Raw genomic sequence first — 11,302 nt, 5'->3', positions numbered from 1 at the left:
GATCCCAAACTTTGTGTGTGTGTGTGGGGAATCAATTAGTATGAGATGTGCCGTTTCTACATCTAGTAAATGAAGTCATATCTGAGCTAGCAAGTGCCCAGCACAGTGCAAAGGCAAATACTACTAGATTCGTTTCTTTGCTTTTCTCAACAAAACGGGTGTGCGGAAACAACCCCATTACACTGTTATATTGGGCCAATGGATATAGAAAACCCAGGGAGGGATGATAGAAGGCGAAAGGAAAAGGACCACAAGGGACTAAGCGCATTTGTACCAGATCCTTTCCTCAATGTCCTCCTTGAATCTCCTGGATCTTGGGTCTCGGGTCTCCCTTCGGCCCAGCCCTCCCGGGACACCCGTCCTGCGACCTCCCCAGGCCCTCAGTGCCTGCTGTTCCCAGCACCTGGCATCTCCTCTGCCCCCCGGGTCCCATATTACCCCCCCGCCCCTCCTTCCCGGGCCCTTTGAGCCTCCCCCGTCCATCCAGCTTCACCTGCAGAAAGCAGAGAAGCCGCGCGCCCCCTCCCCAGAGCCGGCCCCCCGCGCCCCGGGCTCCCCGGCCAGCGCCACCCCGCGCCCCGCCCCGGGCGGGGAGGTCGGGAGGGAGGGCCGCAGGTGAGGCGGTCACCAGGCTCTCACTTCCGCCCAGGTGAGCCCGTCCGCCGCCGCGCCCGCCCGCTCGGCTCGCACTCGCTTCTCGGCCGGACCAGGTAAACCTGGGGTCCCGGCGGGGTGGGCGCGCGGGGGTCCCTGCGCCTCCAGATCGGCCGGGGTGGGTGGGGGGTCCCTCCTGGGAGCCGCCCGTCCTGCTGCCCGCCCCCGGGAGGAGCCGGCTGGGGAGACGGAGGGCGCCGCGGGGCTGGCCGGGCCGCGGGGGTTGCGGGCGCGGTCCTCCCGGGAGGCTCGGTGACCCCACCGGGGCCCCGGGCCGCCCGCCGCCGCCCCGCCCGCCTCGCAGGCCCCGGCGGCCCTCCAATCTCGGCCGCTTCTCTCCGGGAGCGGCGGGGATCCGATCGTTCACCCCGATCGGTGCCTGCGCTGCCCCCAGAGCGGGGCGGGCGCTTCCCTCCCCCAGCGACGGGGTGGGGGAGCAGGTGGCGGCTGCCTGGGGGGCCCGGATCCACCGAGGGGTCGACTGGGCGCCTGTCTGGACGCCTGGTGGTCAGTAGCCGAGCTCCCAGGCCGGCGATCAGGCCTGGGCTCTGCTAGCCTTAGGTTGTGGATTGGGGGAGGGGGGCGAGGGGGACCTGGCGGAAAGCCCTCTGGCCTCCAGCCTTGGGGGTGATGGCTGGATTGCTGCTTTCAGGCGGGTTCAGGGAAAGCATTTTCAGATCCTTCCCCGCCCCCTCCCCAGTTCCCCAGGCCCCAGCGGCGCACCTAGCGGGTCGATGACTCCCACCCTGGAGTGTTCGTTTGGCACTCTGTCACAGCTCCAGATGGCTCTTGTCACTCCGGATTGGAATTCGTTGTTTACTCCTTTGTCTTCGCTATTGAGAGGGTGCGCCTCTGGGGCCTTATTTCTCCAGGGTGCTCCTCAGCTGCTTTTGGAGTGTGGCCTTGTTGGAGAGGTGCACAACACACAAGTGTTTGGGAAATGAATGAAGAAGCAGCTTTCTGGAGAGCTGGAAGAGAAGGAAGTCAGTCAGCACCCAGGCTGGATGTTAAAAGCACATTCTAGGCTGTCTAAGCCCCTATTGACTGGAGTAAAAATTCCAATGGGTTCATTTGCCCCTTCAGAAAAAGTTAGGCGAGATCGTGACCTTTATCTAGTATTTTAAATTTCTGATAATCCTCATACTTATGAGGATTATCAGAAATTTAAAATAATGAGAACGTTAATATCGGAGCTGGAAGGTATTTTATGGATAGAATTTATAAACTGAATTCTGAAGGAATTTGCCCTTGTTGATTGAGATCCTATTAAAGGTGACTAACATAAGATGAGCAGAATAATATTGAATAGCTTTGCTTCAAGTTGAAAAGAAATTGTCCTAAGCCCTCATCTGTGTTTAAGAATGCCTTAATAAGTTGAAGTCGTATATTAATATTTTTATATCCATAAAGCTAACATAGATTCGTTGTAGAAAAATTGGAGATAATTTTCAGAAAAGGAACTAAAAGCATGCAAAAATCTCACCCACCATTGAAAATAACTACTAATAAAAATTATGGTATATAGTCTTTCAGTTAGTATTCCTAAAAAGAAAAATCTGTAATTTTCCTGTAGTGAGTTCACTTTTAGAACCCTGTGATATGAGGCAGTGGTTCAGAATTCAGTAATCTTTATAATTGCATTTTTACTTAAAAGCATTTAATAATTATCCTTAAGCTACACAACCAAGCAATCTGAATGTACTTGCTTTGTTAAAGTTTAACAAAAAAGCATTAGGTTGGGGAAGTCAAAATGGGGTTTAATTGGTTTACTTAAGACTTTGCCCACCTTGGTACTAGAGTACATTTTTTTGAGAAACAGGGCTGTTCCGCCATAACATTTGGGATTGCTGGATTGACCATAGCTATGTGTGTTGTGTTGTTTTTTTTTCTTTTTCCCCCCATGCTCACATGATTTTTGTTTAGATTTGAATGCCTTTTTTAAAGCCCTGACTTTAGATTCTTGTGCAAATGGAGAGAGATTTAGAGCCTGTCAAAACCCTTTCTTTAGTCATGGGGGAGATCTTTGCTGAAGAAGTAGAGCCCACTTATACTTTGCGTTTGTACAGCTGCACAGCCTGTGGAGTTTGGGGAGTGGAATTGGGTCTCCTTACGAGTCTAACTCTTGGCAAGTCACTTGACTCTGGCCTTCTGTTTTCCCATTTGTATATGATCCACCTCACTGAGTTTTGGGGAAGTTGAAATGAAACGAAAGAATATGTCTTGTAAACTATAAGCCACTGTTCTCCCAGGTTTTACTTCACTACTATGGTGTTTAATTTTGATGAAATTATGGAGTTGTGTTATTTTTATTGAGAAGAACTCAAGTTTGTGAGTGTCTCATTCTGATAGTTATTTTGATAAAAGGAATAGAGGTCATATTAGCCAATAAAAGTCTTTGCTAAAGACACTGTACTTTCTGAAAAGGCATAGGTTAAAACGGCACTGTCGACAGGGACAGCCCCTGGTACATGTGATGGTCTATTGGGCACTTGCAATTAGGCCTCAGTGGGATTCAGATGTGTCATCCATGTAAAATACACACCAGGTTTTGAAGATTTAGTGTAAAAAAAAGTCTAAAGCACCTCATTATTTTTTATATTATTTACATATATTGAAATGTAATTTGTATAGCTTGGGTTACATAAAATCTATTATTAACATTAATTTTACTTATTTCTTTTTCATGTGGCTATGAGATAATTTATAAGGTGGCTCACATTATTATTATTATTATTTAATATATTTTATTGATTTTTTACAGAGAGGAAGGGAGAGAGCTAGAAACGTTGATGAGAGAGAAACATCGACCAGTTGCCTCTTGCACACCCCCTACCGGGAATGTGCCCGCAACCAAGTACATGCCCTTGACCGGAATCGAACCTGGGACCTTTCAGTCCGCAGGCAGATGCTCTACCACTGAGCCAAACCGGTTTTGCATTGAACAGCACTGGGTTAGGGTTCAGTATGAGTGTGTTTAGCCTTAAGAGGTTTTAATTTACTCAGGCACTTACATTCCTATTTATAAACTGATTTTTTAAAAACTCCCACGTTAGAGGTCTCCCTATGCCTCCCTCTCTTGTATTCATTGCATTGATGAAAATTTTTGCTGTTTAGTCTTCTGACAAAAATCATTATTGATTACAGAGCCAAATCTTAGCTAAAATGATTGAATTATTACCCTGGCTACTGTGACTGAAAGGTTGTGGGTTCCATTCCCTGTCAGGGTCCATACCTAGTTTCAGGTTCAATCCCCCGTAGGGTACCTACGGGAGGCAACTGAGCCATGTATCTCTCTCACATCTATGTCTCTGTCTCTCCCTCTCTCTCTCTTTTCCTCCCACCTTTTCTCCCTTCCTCCTTTCCTCTGTAAAATCCATTTTTTAAAAAAGTAAAATAATTTATTAGCTGTTATGAAGGCCCCCTTAAATAATTTTGATTATAAAGAGATGTTAATAGTAATAGTAGTACCATTTGCAGGCGTCTTCAAACTACGGCCCGCGGGCCACATGCGGCCCGCAGAGGAGTCTGATCCGGCCCACCAGGTTTTTTGGGCAGTGAGCACAGCCGAGGTGTTACACTAGAAATTAGTAGTTCATATAGTCCGGCCCTCCAGCTCTCTGAGGGACCGTGATCTGGCCCCCACTTTAAAAAGTTTGAGGACGCCTGATTTATGGAATGTGTATTGTGTACCAGGCCAAATGCTTTATACTGTCTTATTTAGTCCTTTCAACTGTAAATATTTAGTAATTTTCATTAACTCTATTTTACAAATGAAGAAATTGAGGGGTATGGAGATTTAAATAATTGGCCACAAGAACCACAGAGCTAGTTTCAAGAGTACATTCCAGGTCTCTACGATTTCTGAGCTTATAGGGTATCCAGTCTCCCATATTTCAAGAACTGTTATTGGGTAAATGAGAAAAAAAATTGATTCTCAAAATAGATATTTAGTTCTAATCCTGTTTTTGTGATAGCGGTCAATAGGAAACAGTCTAAATGCCCACCAACAGGAAATTAGATGAATAAATCATGTATTCCTATAGCGGAAAACTATTTAGTAATTACAGTGAATGAAGAGGAGCTGTGTATATCATCATGACAAAATCTTTAAAAATATAAAGTTGTGCTAAAAAGGCAAATTTCTGAAGGATAAATAGACAATATAATCACCACATATATAGTTTAGTACCTGCCAAACAATACTATTGTAAACAAAGACAGTGTGCATTTTAAGAATTTCAGATTTGAATTCTCTCCATATTGGTTGCACTAATGTATCAAACTGCCTTGTGATTAAAAAAAAAAAAGTTACTGAGCCCGCCGAAACCAGTTTGACTGGGTGGATAGAGCGTCTGCCTGTGGACTGAAAGGTCTCAGGTGCGATTCCGGTCAAGGGCATATACCTTGGTTGCAGGCACATTCCCAGTAGGAGGTGTGCAAGAGGCAGCTGATCGATGATTCTCTCTCATCGATGTTTCTAACTCTCTATCCCTCTCTCTTCCTCTCCGTAAAAAATCAATAAAATATATATATATTTTTAAAAAGTTAGTGAAATCTCTGTGCAATAATCATTCTCCAATGTTGATCTTACTTCTAAAAAATCCCCCCACAAACAAACAAAACCGAAGTCTTGTCCTTTGCTTTGGTGCTCTGTGCACCTTGCCTGGTTGGTGTACAAGCCCTAGTTTGAAGCCCTTCAGGGACAGGCCAGTATTCAGTTAGCTTTAGTGCCTAATTCATGGGTGTAGCTTTGATAATAGGGACTGGGTAGGGCTTCTGCTTTGAGAAAGGTGGTTTCCTTTAGAGTTATTTTCTGGAGTTTCTACTGAAGCTCCAGGACAGAATATGGTAGAAAGGCAATGAGTTAAGTGGATGTTACCTCTGTCTGTATTGAAAACTTGAACTATCTCATTCTCATTTTTAAAATAGTGATCTGCTGAAAAATAATAGTTGACCTTCCCTCTCTCTCCCAAGGTAAAATTTACTCCTATCAGTGACATCTCTGCTGTGTTTCTCTGTTATTACCTCTTTCAAAGTACATTCCTCCTGGTTTTTGGAAATTATAGGAAGTTTTCTGAATTTTCAGAATGGAGATGATAATACATTTTTCAGAAGACAACTTAGATGTACACAGTGTCTTTGTATTGTGCACAATAGGCACCAGAAAACTAGTTCCTTGATTTAGTGACAGATAAAACCTTTTTTGGGGGGGGAGAGGCCAGGAGGAGGAAGGAGGGGGAACATTGATGTGAAGGATATCTAAAGCCTAGTTTAGCCTATATCACAATTTGCTACAATTGTTTTGAGTATTATAAGCATGCCCAAAATGGCATGACCATATTTCTGTAGATAAGTTAAGGACCCACAGTATATATGTGGTGTGGGAGAATTGAACAGAATATTTGAGGTGGAAACTAATCATTAGTGAAGATTATGAATTCGTAGTTCTTTTCAATGAGGGACTGGCTTCATGATCAGAGATCCATGTGTGTGAAAATTGTCGTATTATTATTTTTTTATCAACCATTGGAGAAAATTGCCACCAATAGGAATACAAAAGCACACGATAAAAACAGTTTAATTTTGTTCATTCAAAGTGACACATTACAGCCAGAATATTGATATGCATTGATTAACTTTGAATAGTTCCATGGGAAAATTAGTATTTAGCCAACGGAACTCTTCTAAAGAACTGACTCAATTTCCAGTCCTGATTTCCAGTTTAACATGATATCTTTCTGCTTCAATGTCAACATATCCTGAATATCCATCATTAAGTGGACTTAAAAATTGCATGTGGCTTAAGCATATGGCCCCCAAATAACAGAATCATTCTGGAATTTATATATGTTTCTGAAAGTCCAGGAATACAGTATAGTGTTTTGGTAGCCACCAAAAACAGTATAATTTTATATCCAAGAGGTTTAGAAAAGGCATTATCTTGTGGTAGGGACACAACACTAGGGTATGTGACTTAAATCTGCATGAGTGGGGCATCAGTTGTGTTTATTTTTACTTAAAGTCTGAAGAGCCACCATTTCTCTTTGGCTGGGAGAGTTTGTTTTTCACTTAATGTTGAGCTTTGAGGACAGTGATATGATGATCAGACACAACCTGTGCTTTGCACTCCAACGGAAGCATTAGAAACTCAAAGTTGTTCGTAAACTTCCATTTTTGAGTATTTTTTGAAATAATGACTTCATTTACATTTAATAGCTTTTAGTTTGTTCAAAATCCCTGGCTTCCTTGAGCTCTTGGGAATTCCCATTGCAGAGTTATATGCAATCTAATTGTGGTCAGCTCAATTCCCATCTGCCGAGAGGCTGAATACTTGCACTTTCTCAAATAGCCAGTAATCTTTTTCTCCAAATTTTAAAGATAAAAGCAGAAGGCAAGCATGTCAAACTCGAGGCCCATGGGCCCCAGGCCTTGCTTGTTTGGCCCATGTTAGCCTTTGAGTTTGACATTCTTGGCATAAGGTGTCTTGTTAAGTTTGGGATAGTATAAAAGATCTTGGGGAGTTACATTCTTGTCTGCTATTGGGAGTCGAAAAGTGTGTTTCTCAGGGTACTTGCTTTAAATTCTTGAACTGAGGAGGTTAATAAATCTTTTCAATAGTTTCTTCCACTTAGAAATTTAAATCACATTAAATTTTATCTATGCATCAGCTTTCTTCCCCCCCACCCCCCCTCAAATATTCAATTAATTGGTGATGGCTAAGGGCTGGGTATTTCTTTTTAAAAGCCACAATATTACAATAATTTATTTTAGTCAAATCCTACAGTGAACCAGGCATGAAAAATTCATGCTACAAACTCTCTTGATCAATATGGAGTAGAAGCTGCTGAGCTTAATGAACCACATATTCTCTGGAGGCTGTGCAGCTATGAAGACAGTGGCATTTTAATGTTTAGATTGTGACTATTGTAGGTAGCCTATCTGTGACAAGTTAGAGTCAGCTTTGCCATGTTTAAGCAAACTTGAAATTACTTACTATAAGTACTGTTGGTTTCTCAGCCTAGCCATATAGGTCTGTTAGGGTCAACAAAGCAGGAACATAGGAGGCCAAATGTGGCAAGGCATTATAAATTTATTAAGTCATTTGGAAACCCAGATGGGCTGAGCTCCAAATGGTGCCAGCACTCAGGGATGGGGGAGTCAGAGATTTTAAAGAACCCTAGGTGGGCTTTTTCGGTAGGGAACTCTCTGGGTGAGTCCAGATCCTGGGAAAGTCCGGAGGGGAAAGATCATGGTCTTAGTAAGTGGAATGTGATCTGAGCTAAAGGTCAGTTTCCAGGGCAGGGGGTATCGATTCAATTATTTGATCTGACCTCACAAGGTCAAAGTTGTTTGGCTGAAGATTTCCTACGACTATGACATGAGTGAGATCTGAGTGTTGCTTGCTGGATGTTCAGTTGTAGCTACATCTCCTCCTTCTGTCCTCATATATTCTTTTTTATTTTGATTTCATATATATATATATATCATTGATATTTTACAGAGAGGAAGAGAGAGGGATAGAGAGTTAGAAACATCAACGAGAGAGAATCATCGATCAGCTGCCTCCTGCACATCTCCTACTGGGGATGTGCCCGCAACCACGGTACATGCCCTTGACGGGAATCGAACCTGGGACCTTTCAGTCCGCAGACCGACGCTCTATCCACTGAGCCAAACTGGTTTCAGCTATTATTAAGGTTTTAGTCCCCTTCCCTAGATTTAACTCAATACCACGAGATTGTAGTAATTTTCTAGACCTGCTTTGAGGACATAGGTTAGCCTTTATTAACTACCAGAGGCCTGGTGCACGAAATTTGCATGCGGGTACAGTCCCTAGGCCTAGCCTGTGATCAGGGCCATCTTCCTCAACTGTCCACAGCCAGCCCCCCTCACCCCCATCCCCAGATCCCCGTTCACCATTGGGTGATTGGTGCCTGACGGCCGAGGGAATGCCGAGAGCTCAGCTGTTCCTGCATGCTTGCTGGTCCCACCCTGCTGCGGGTGGCCATCAGGTGATTGGAGCCTGCTGGCCGGGGAAAGGAAACGAAAGGTGGTCAGTGCGCCTCATAGTGACTGGTCCAGCAGTCGTTCCAGTCATTCTGTCGTTAGGGTCAATTTGCATATTACCCTTTTATTATATTGGATGAGTCAGAGGATTGGGACATAGCCACTATGGTTTCAAAATGTGCAGGAGGATCCATTGGGAGGGTAAGAAGGTGAGAGTAAAACCTTGCTTTTTAGTTCTTACCTTACTTTTACCATGTTACTATTTCATATATGTTTTAAAACACAGATGACTTGTAAATATAGTACCCTGTTTCCCCGAAAATAAGACAGTGTCTTATATTAATTTTTTCTCCCAAAGTTGCGCTAGGTCTTATTTTCGGAGGATGTCTTATTTTCGGGGAAACACGGTAGTATTCATTTATAATTGTAAAAAATGTGAGTGCTCAACATATTTTTACTGATGGGAATGTGTTTAAAAAGTTTGAAGACCACTAATCTATCCTATTACCAGAATAACCTTTTTAAATAGAAATGTCGACTCAATATTTCCCTCCTTTAAAAGCCTTTAATTACTTCCTGTTTCTTACAGGATAAAGACCAAGTCTACTTAGCATGATTTACAAGGCCCCTCTCGAAGTAGTCTTGTTTAAACCAGTGCTTCTCAAACTATTAGCGGTGAAAGATCAGGGTTTTCCCCACCCAGTCTTTCAAGGACTGATATTTTTATAAAGTTAATTACTAGAAAAGTGAACTATTAGAAAAATGAAATGAAAAAAAGAAGTACAAGGGAAGTCAAGTTTTTTTCTTACTAAATTGAATAGATATAAATTACTCGGCCATATTGCATGGTTTCCCAATTTTGGTACCTACCTGTTTGTAGCCAGGCATCAATTTGCAGTCCACACTTGCAGTAACCGCAGTCTCAGCTACTTTTTTTTTTTTGCCCTTTCTGCTACGTTTAGAGATTGTATACTAGGTGATTTAGGGCTCATTCTATTCTCACAAAAAGTCATGCGTTTTTATACCTGTATGCAGTAGTTTTCAAATTGTGGTCTCTAGGCTGGCAGCATCAGCTTCCAAGTTAAAAATCCAAATTCTCAAGCCTCCCCTCAGAGGAGTGTGGGCCCTAGCAGTGGGGTTTTAATAAGCCCTCCTGGTGAGTCTGATACGTGCTAAAATTTGAGAACCACTTACATGGAGAAGTCCTGTGTCACTCAAACTGGGGTAGTTTCAGAGTGAAATGGAGCACTGTTAATAATGATGCCAGGTGATCTGAGACTATCTTAGGCAAAAGAGGAGAAACGTTTACTCTTCTTTTATATACCCCATTCTTTTTCTTTTAGGAGAGGTTTCTAATGTTATTCTCATTTCAACATTCCCAAACTTCCTTACGATATTGGATGAAGTGAGGGGGTCCGTATCCCCCTCTTGTGCCGGGGGTGGCGTCCTCATGATATCTAGAGAGAAAAATTTTCTGAGAATTACATGGGAGAATGAGTGATTTTTATTTGTGTGGAATGCCATCCCTGGATTTTCAAAGTTCCATTTCCCTTTGTCCAGTCATAAAAAAAAAAAAATGTAGCTGGGGTTTCAGCAGAGCTAGCAGCAGAGCCAGTGTCCAAAGTTTCCTTTCCATGTTGGAGACAGGCCCAGTAGAGCCTCAGGCTAGTTTCAGTCCACTAGTCCATTGTGTGTGAACAATGCAAGGGAGCCCCACAATCCTAGAGTCACACAAGTCCCAAGAGTGGCAAGAGGAGCCAAGAGCATGAACTCCTTTGTTCTGGAGACTAAATATCCCAAATCTCCTGCTCTTGCAGTAGCCATGCCCATTTAGGCCAGTGTCCTTTGTTCTCAAGTGTGACTGACAGCAATCACATTCCCTATGTTACCCCAACTTTGTTGGCTATGCATCTGTCTCCCCTTTGTGAAATCCCTGGGGAGTGTAAGGTTGTAGCTTACTGGCGAAGCTGTCTAAATGACATGCCTATAATATCTGGTCTTCCCTTTGCTTCTTTCTTATTATTAATAACTAGAGGCCTGGTGCATGAAATTCATGCACTCGGGGGGAGAGGGTCCCTCAGTCCAGCTGCACTCTCTTGCAGTCTGGAAGCGGCCTAAGCCTTCAGTTGGGTATCCCTAGCACTGCTGTGGAGGCAGTAGAGACTTCGCCACCAATGCTGTGCTCACCAGCCAGCCATGAGCCTGGCTTCTGGCTGAGTGGTGCTCCCCCTGTGGGAGTGCTCCTGCATCAAGTGTCTGCCTCCTGGTGGTCAGTATGTGTCATAGCGACCGGTTGTTCCTTTGTTTGGTTGATTTGCATATTAGCCTTTTATTATATAGGACTAAAGGCCCAGTGCACGAATTTGTGCACCTTGAAAGGAACTGTGGGCTTCAAGGCTGCAGTGGGCACAGGGTTGAGACTCAACCCATCCTCTGCTCCCCTGCCTGGCCCCTCCTGCCATGGCCCCCAATCTCCTCTTTGCCAGCAGTCCCACTCCCCTCACTGCCGGCAACCTCACTTCTTCTGCTGTTGCTCCCAGGTGCTGATGGTGCCAGCCCTGCTCGCACCTGCTGATGGTATGGAGGGATTGGGGCCAGTGCCAGCAGCAGGTGCTAGAAGGACCAGCACCATCAGTGGGTG

At 44.0% G+C, this 11,302-nt stretch overlaps 1 protein-coding gene across 9 annotated transcripts in view; it reads left to right on the top strand.

The window, feature by feature from the left end:
• Nucleotides 1-624: 624 nt before the first annotated feature.
• Nucleotides 625-11,302, top strand: part of PATJ (PATJ crumbs cell polarity complex component) — a 304,720-nt gene continuing 294,042 nt past the window's right edge. For all 9 annotated transcript variants that reach the window (XR_006742178.1, XM_036447829.2, XM_036447830.2 and 6 more), the window contains exon 1: nt 625-710. The gene's annotated coding sequence lies outside the window, so the exon portion shown is untranslated. The remainder of the gene's footprint in view (nt 711-11,302) is intronic.

The sequence above is a fragment of the Pipistrellus kuhlii genome, unplaced genomic scaffold (assembly GCF_014108245.1).
Source record: "Pipistrellus kuhlii isolate mPipKuh1 unplaced genomic scaffold, mPipKuh1.p scaffold_m20_p_2, whole genome shotgun sequence".
Classification (NCBI taxonomy): domain Eukaryota; kingdom Metazoa; phylum Chordata; class Mammalia; order Chiroptera; family Vespertilionidae; genus Pipistrellus; species Pipistrellus kuhlii.
Note: the sequence above shows the minus strand (reverse complement) of the source record. Positions and strands in the feature narration are given on the sequence as shown.